Source organism: Quercus lobata, chromosome 5, assembly GCF_001633185.2.
Source record: "Quercus lobata isolate SW786 chromosome 5, ValleyOak3.0 Primary Assembly, whole genome shotgun sequence".
Lineage (NCBI taxonomy): Eukaryota > Viridiplantae > Streptophyta > Magnoliopsida > Fagales > Fagaceae > Quercus > Quercus lobata.
This window is the reverse complement of record NC_044908.1, coordinates 10,990,168-10,998,323: the sequence shown is the minus strand read 5'-3', so window position 1 is coordinate 10,998,323 and position 8,156 is coordinate 10,990,168. Positions and strand designations below refer to the sequence as shown.

General features: G+C 36.0%; 1 long non-coding RNA gene across 1 annotated transcript; it reads left to right on the top strand.

Moving 5' to 3' along the window:
* The first annotated feature begins 1,380 nt into the window (after positions 1–1,380).
* Positions 1,381–2,175, top strand: LOC115989528. The gene is made up of 3 exons (XR_004091977.1): positions 1,381–1,465; positions 1,593–1,700; positions 2,030–2,175. It is a non-coding gene; the product is annotated as an uncharacterized LOC115989528 (long non-coding RNA).
* Positions 2,176–8,156: the final 5,981 nt, after the last annotated feature.

Genomic DNA, 8,156 nt, shown 5'->3' with positions numbered 1-8,156 from the left:
TCATCAACATCAGGCTGCCTAAACTGCTACTGGTAATATATATATTTTTTCTAAATCTTGTACTCTTTTTTTCTCCCAAAATACCCGATGCCTTCCACTCTCTTTTCAGATTCTTTCATGCAACCCTCTCCTTCCCCGAAAATCAAAACCCTCTCCTTCCCCAAAATCAAAACCCAAAAACCCAAAACTCAGATGCCGCCGGTGTCATCGAGGAAGCTATGAGCAAAAACCCTCTCCTTCCCCAAAATCAAAACCCAAAAACCCAAAACTCAGATGCCGCCGATGTCATCGAGGAAGCTATGAGCAATCTAACGCAACCTCTGAAGTAGGTTTTGGAATTTTCTTGAGATTTTTTTTTTTAAAATTTATTTAACCGTTCATGGTTGGTAGTCTTGGAGAATTGGAATTATTAGGATGAGAGGAAAGGAGGATGGTATAATCCCAAAAATCAAAATTTCTTTTTGTGGGTATTGTTGAATATTGCTATATGACTGAAATATTTGTTTTGGGTTTGTCTTTATTTTCCATTTCTATTTTCGTTTGTGGAATGCAAATTATGTGTTTGATGTCTATGAGTGGTAAAGTAATAAGTAATTGATTTAATTAGTATGTGAGGTTAGGTTATGCTTGCAATGCAAGTGTATAGGTTATTTACTCCTGAATTAGTGGAGGGAGCTATAGATTTGAGGGCTGAGAAATCTGGAGATCCAATGGTAAATATTTTCACCTGTTTGCTATAAACATTGTGTTGAACAGACACTCTTTTTGTTTCACCGACAGCTGGGTGGGTTAAGGCAAAAACACTAAATCTTAGCTGTTGAAAAGCATGGCATTACTTTTTTTTTATGTTACTTCACAGTAGCAATTCCAAATCTTCAGGCCACTCTACTTATCCCCTTCCTACATTACCACCAAAAATAAAAAACCTTGCAAAAGCCATAAATGTGAGAACTAGTTCTCTTATCACTCTGCACATCCAAATACCTCTTGACATCTATTTGATCAACTCGAATGTCATCTCTGTTTCACTTTCTATTCTATAGAAGTCATTATTTTTGTTTTGGAGGTTGGGGTTGGTTACTATAGCTGTTTGAGATTCCTAACAGGTGTTTGATAGAATGCCTACAAGATATATTAGTAAATAGACAGTTTAATTATCTATATCGATTAATTATCCTACTTATCTCTCAAATTTTGAATGGTGGTTGTGCTTTTATTCGACAAAATGATAAAAAGAGTCTCTATAATAGTGCCTGTGAGGTGTTTGATGCTAGGTCTCAATGGGATTCTGCATATGGGGAGCAATTATAAATTTGACAGAATTACAACAATTTTGACTTTTAATTTGCTTAACATCTTAACTTCGAAAAATAACAGGCTTGACGTAGGAGAAGGAAAAAAGGTCAATCATGAGAGATGTTCTAGATCGAAGCTTCAGCTGCAATGCATCAGATATCTTGGTCCAGTGAGCCTCATGTCCCTACTTTATGCTCCCTAGCTAGGAAGTAGAATTTGTATTTTGATAAAAAGCAATCATGCATCATGGAACAAACACCATACTTAATTTGAAGTTCAATCATCATGCATTGCAGGCAAAAAGGAAGGCTTATGAAGTTGTGGTTCAAGATGGGAAACTTATCTTCAACCATAGTGGTGAATTCCTTCACACAGTAGGAGGTATCAAAAGTTCATTCTCTTGGGTAAGTATCTTTGTCTAAACCTTTTTAAAGTGGTAGATGTGAAAGCATGTTATTCAACTCTCTGCTTTCTCTTTGCCCATTAAATAATAAGTTTAGGGATATAATTTTTTTTTATAGCATAATATGAACGTATATACTCCATTCTAATTTGATCATAGATTGATCAAATCAGTTGGTGTTTATTTGCAATGAATCTATGATTTTGTAAATTTTATAGACCCAAAAAAGTAGGAGACTAAACCTGCATTTAGAATTCATCTCTATCTAAACTGCACTATGATTATTACACAATCATTGATTTAACTCTCTCCTTTTTTGTTTTTGTGTAGGTGATTTTGTAGATTTCCATGCACCAATGTATATCTTACATGCCCACATTGTGTGCTACAAATAATAAAATAATGTTATGAACAATGTTAATGTTGTAGCTTCATTGATGGTATGTACTTAAAATGATTTCAAGCAACTTCATTGATGGCATGTACTTAGATGATTTCAAGCAATTGCTTCAAATATTTTTTATTTTCTTGCTCATAGAAATAGCTATTAATACATTATTGCATTGTCTCTATTTAAATGCAATATTTTAAATGTTTTCCATAGAGAGTGGCTTGGCTGAGCCTAATAGCACTACTTCGAATAATTGTGTATTACTTTCAACCCAACATTTGGTGTTTTTGAAATTGATTGTATGTCTTACTTAAGATGTATCCAAAGAGTTTATGAAATTTGGTTTTAATTGTTTATAGAGATAGTTGAAACTGAAATATATAGGCATTTGGTTTGATTCCTTTCAAATAGACACTCTTTCAAATATATAGGCATTTGCATGTACTTAAGATGTATCTAAAGGAAATTAGATGCATCTGACACAAATATATGTTGCTGTAAATGATCTCCTTAACAGTTTCCAAGAAGCCAGCATAATCAAAATTAGGGGCCATAAAGAGTAGATAAGCAGAGATACTTAGACTATTTGTTAGCTGTTTCTTTTCAAAGTTTTGAATATTGTGTTTATGAGTTGCTTCTTATAAGAGATAGTGGGATAGGGCCCCATGTGTTTATGTGGCATATTATTCCCTGGCAACAAATGCATGGTCTTGCTAATGTTGTCATGAGATTATTTATACATTTAAATATTCATTTTATCAATAAATTTTTTTATATGATTTATATTGGTGGTAGACTATAAATTGATTTGCAATTGAGCATTATGTGAATTCATATTATGCCCAAATTTGTGTATGAGCTATTGGAATGTTGGCTATAATTTTTTCATCGACATAGAGAAACCAAGGTGTGATCTTTATGTGTTATGTGAAACACCCTAAATTTATAATCAAAGAACATATTTTGCGCCCTTTGTGTGATTATTTGTAATTGTTATTTAACCAACTATCCCGTGCATTGCACGGGTTAGCGACTAGTTTCTCTAAAATTTCTTGAGTGAAGTGCTGTTTGTGATAAAGATACAAAAGCAAAGCACTTGCAGAACAAGAAGGAAGACAGATAACACGTGTTGTTTCACACACGTGCAAGTCACTTATTCAAACTGTGTCGTTTTGAGTGTGGTTGAGAGTCAGTTATGGCACGTGTGCATTTCTAGTATAACACGAGTGAATTCAAGCTCCAACAGTGGCGAGAAAGTTTGTTATCATTAGTTAGAGTTGTTAGAATGTTCTAGAAGGTTCTAGATCCTATTTATTCATGTAACAGATTATGATCATTGAGTGAATAACAGATTGGTTTTTCCTCTCAGAGTTTCTCTAACTCTCTCTCTATTTTTCTCTCCACTTTCTCTCGTTATCTTTCTCTTTCTCACATCTTTTCCTGCTCTGACTTTGTGTTTGAGACAAAGATTCGTGTGATCTACTATGTGAAACTTACCTATTTTTTCATGGTATCAGTTTGATCAATCAACCTCTTCTGTTGTTGTCAAACATGTCAAACATGATGACAGTGAAGCTTGACAGTTCCAGCTATATAGTTTGGAAACATCAAATCTCGATGGTGCTTGAAACTTACTCCTTGTTTGAGTTGCTTGATGATACTCAACCAATTCCAGAGAAATTTCTCAAGGATCATTCAGGATCTGTTATTGCAATTCTCAATCCAGATTAGTCAATCTGGAAATCAAAGGAGAAAGCACTTGTTACTTTTATCAGTTCAACTTTGACACCTTCAATCCTTGCTCTCACTATGGGTTGCCACTCAGCAATGGAGGTTTGGAAGGTTCTTGAAAACTGTTTTTCCTCAATTTCAAGATCACATATTATGAATCTAAAAGGAGAACTCCATAATATTAGGAAAGGTTGTGATTCTGTTGATGTGTACCTGCAGAAGATCAAAGTTGTGAGGGATAAGTTGATGGCAGTTGGAGTGATTCTTGATGATGAAGAATTGCTTCACATAGCCATCAAAGGCCTTTCTAAAGAAAACAATGCATTTGGATCTGCTATATGTACAAGAAGTACACAAGTGAGTTTTGATGAACTCACCACTCTGCTTAGTGTAGAAGAGGAATCTTTGAACGATACTAATGATGTTAAAGAGACCTTTTCTACGGCTGTGAATGCCACACCTAGACCTGGTGGTGGTGGTTATAATCAATACAATGGTAAAGGTAAAGGAATAGCAATAGAGGAAGAGGTAATGGTGGTGGTAGAGGATCTAATTCCTTTTCACAGTAATATTCACCATATACCTCAAATCAGAATCATTCAAATCAGTTTTCTTCATCATCACAGTTTCAAGGTTCTAAGAATGAGAGACCATCCTGTCAGATATGTTGCAAGAGTGGTCATACAACTATTGATTGTTATCATCGAATGGATTATGCCTTTCAAGGCAAGCACCCTTCCATTAAACTGGCTGTTATGGCAACAATTTCAAATGCCGCAATCACTCAAGAGCAACCATGACTAGCTGATAGTGTTGCAATAGATCATGTCACATCCAGCCTCAATGCACTATCCTTCCCCAAACCTTACACTAGACAAGACCATCTAACTGTTGGTAATGGCCAAAACCTTCCTATCACTCACATAGGTAAAGTTCAATTTCCTACTCAAAACTCATCTTTACATCTTAACAATGTCCTTAGGGTGCCTTCAATTGCTTCAAATCTAGCTTCTGTTCACAAACTCTGCCATGATAATCATTGTTGGTGTTATTTTAATGAAAACCTTTTATCTGTTCAGGCCTTGGCGACGAGGAAAGTGTTTTACCAGGGCAGGAGTGAACAGGGTGTATACCCTATCTACCCTAGTAAAGCTACTAATTTGTCTTTACCTTCTAGAGTTTGCAATCATGTTGCTTCAACATCTTCAACTTGAGAATTATGGCACAATAGGCTTGGTCATCCACATGCTCAAGTCTTGCAAACACTTTTTCCTATGTTTAAGATTTCTTCCAATAAGTGTAATAGTATATCTTGTACACATTGTCTTAGTGGTAAAATTCATAGGCTTCCCTTTCCTACTTCACAATTTACTGCACATTCTCCACTAGAATTGGTGCACACTAATGTATGGGGCCCTGCTCCTGTTTCTTCCATTAATGAATTCAAGTATTATGTGTTGTTTGTGGATCACTATACTCATTTTACTTGGATTTATTTTCTTAAGCATAAATCTGAGGTTTTTCCTATGTTTGTTAAGTTCAAATCCATGGCTGAAACACAGTTCTCTTCCAAACTTAAAATCCTAAGATCAGATGAGGGTGGTGAGTATGTTTCCAAAGAGTTTGAATCTTAATTATCTGCCCATGGTATTCTTCATCAACTCTTTTGTCCATATACTCCACAGAAAAATGGGTTAGTGGAAAGGAAACATAGACATATCATAGAAACCACAATCGCCTTATTGTTTAAAGCTTCTCTCCCTTTCCAATACTGGTCTTATGCTGCTCAAATAGCTGTTTTTCTCATAAATTTGTTACCTACTACCACTCTTCAATCCCACTCACCATATTACTTGTTATATCACTCTTAACCTGATCTCAGTCAACTTAGAGTTTTTGGGTGTGCCTGTTATCCTCTTCTCAGGCCATACACCTCTCATAAGCTTGAACCTAGAACCAAGGAGTGTATTTTCTTAGGATATTCTTCTGTCTCAAAGAGTTACCTGTGCTTTAATCCTATTACAAAAACTATGTACACTTCTAGGCATGTTTTGTTTAATGAGTCTAAATTTCCATTTCCTACACTCACTTTTTCTTCACAATCACAGGTTACTCCTACATCTCATTCCATTTGGTTGTCCAATTTACTTTACTTGCATTCTCTTCATCAACCTTCTATTCTAGGGCTAGCTTCTCAATCTGTCACTACTACCACACCACCTGATCAATCCTTCCAAACTGCTACTCTCCCGAATCCTACAGCTACTTCTTCCACTACTCCTATACACCCTTCCTCATTACCTACTCCAGCCCCATCTTCTCCTCCACTGCTTGCGTCTGCCCCAACTCTTCCTCCTTCTAGTGCTCCTTCACCCTTGCCTATTGTTCCTGTTAATCTTCATCCCATGCAAACTCAGTCCAAGAGTGGCATATCCAAACCTAAGCTTTGTTATAAAGCTATTCTTGACTATAATTTTACTGAACCTCCAAACTACAAAGTGGCTTCTTCTTATCCAAATTGGTGCAAGGCAATGGATACTGAGTTTGATGCATTACAGAAACAACAAATCTAGGTGCTTGTTCCTCCTTCTCCCCATTTTAATCTGGTAGGGTGCAAATAGGTCTATAAATTGAAGCTTCACAGTGATGGATCGATTGCTAGATATAAGGCACAGCTGGTAGCTAAAGGGTTTCATCAGCAGCCAGGTATAGACTTCACAGAAACCTTTAGTCCAGTCATCAAACCTGCTACTATCAGATTGGTCTTGGCTATTGCAATCAGTCTTAACTGGTCTATTAGGCAATTGGATGTCTCCAATGCCTTTCTCCATGGATATCTCAACGAGGAAGTATATATGCAGTAGCCACAAGGCTATGTTGATCCCTCTAAACCTCATTATGTCTGCAAATTGCTAAAATCTCTTTATAGATTGAAGTAGGCTCCTAGGGCATGGTTTGAGAGATTCACTTCTCAATTACTTCATCTTGGTTTTGGGGCTTCTTTGGCAGATTCATCTCTCTTTGTTTATCATTCAGGCTCTATAGTTCTCTACTTGCTTTTATATGTTGATGATATTATCATCATTGGCAATGCTCCTACACAGATTGCCTATCTTATCTCAGCTCTTAGTGCTATTTTTTATCTTAAAGACCTTGGCCCTCTCAATTATTTTCTAGGAATTCAAATCACACCTACTAAGTTTGGCCTCACTTTATCACAGCCTAATATGCCTCTGATGTTCTCCATCATTTCAATATGCATAATTCCAAGCCTACAAAGACACCATGTTGTTTTGCCACAAGACTAACTCCAGATTCTGGTCTGCGCCTCTTTGATCCTTCTACTTATAGAAGCATGGTTGGAGCTTGATGGGAATGCAAATTGTCATATTTTTCTCCCTTAATGTTTAGTCTTTTATATTTATTTGGTGCCTAAATGTACACATTATTCTTATATTTTGATTTAGGATGCAAATGGAGGCGTTAAGTGCAAAACGTAGCTAATTGGGTGATTTTGGATAGCTTTGATATCGTTTTGTAATCTGGGCATAACTCTCTCATTCAAGCTCCGATTGAGATGATTCAAGATGATAAGGAACGCCAAGACAAACTCTACAACTTTCATGTTTTGAGTTTTGAGAGATACGGGCTGCATCAAGGTCGAAATCGGGCTTGAAGTTGCTGCACCTGCACTACTGACGTTCTGGAATGTTCCTTTGCCTGCAATTCTAATACGCAGATCTGATGGGATTTATTATTAGAAGCTTCCAGATCTGGTGCATGAAATTTCTAGCTGAAAAACACCACTTTCCTAGTTATATTAGGACTTTGTTTTATTTTTAATATTTTTCCCTTAATTAGTTAGATTTGGATATTATTATTGAAAACATTTTTAGGAGATTTTGTAGGCTTGGGAAAGGGGGAATTAACGTGTAAAAGGGGGAGGAGAAATCAGAATTGGACAAACACGCCTCTCTCTCCCCTCTTCTCTGATTTTTTCCTTTGAGTTTTCATCATGACCCTACTTGGCTAAACTTTTATACTTGGTCGAAAGAAATTGAAGCCTGGGAATCAATAAAATTATGAGATCTAATTTGTTTTTATTGTTTAATTTATGTTTTGAATATCAGATGTTCTTCTGTGCATATTTTCATGATTGTCTCGTTTAATTACTAGGAGGCCTACTAGTTTATTGTTCGTTGCAATTTACTGCTAGGTTAGATATCAAATCCGTAATTGTTTGATCTCTCTAACTTGTGAAGTAACCAAGATTTAATGATTTGCTGTGTCAGAAATTATTAGATCTTAGGAAGAATGCTTGACTAAATTAAATGC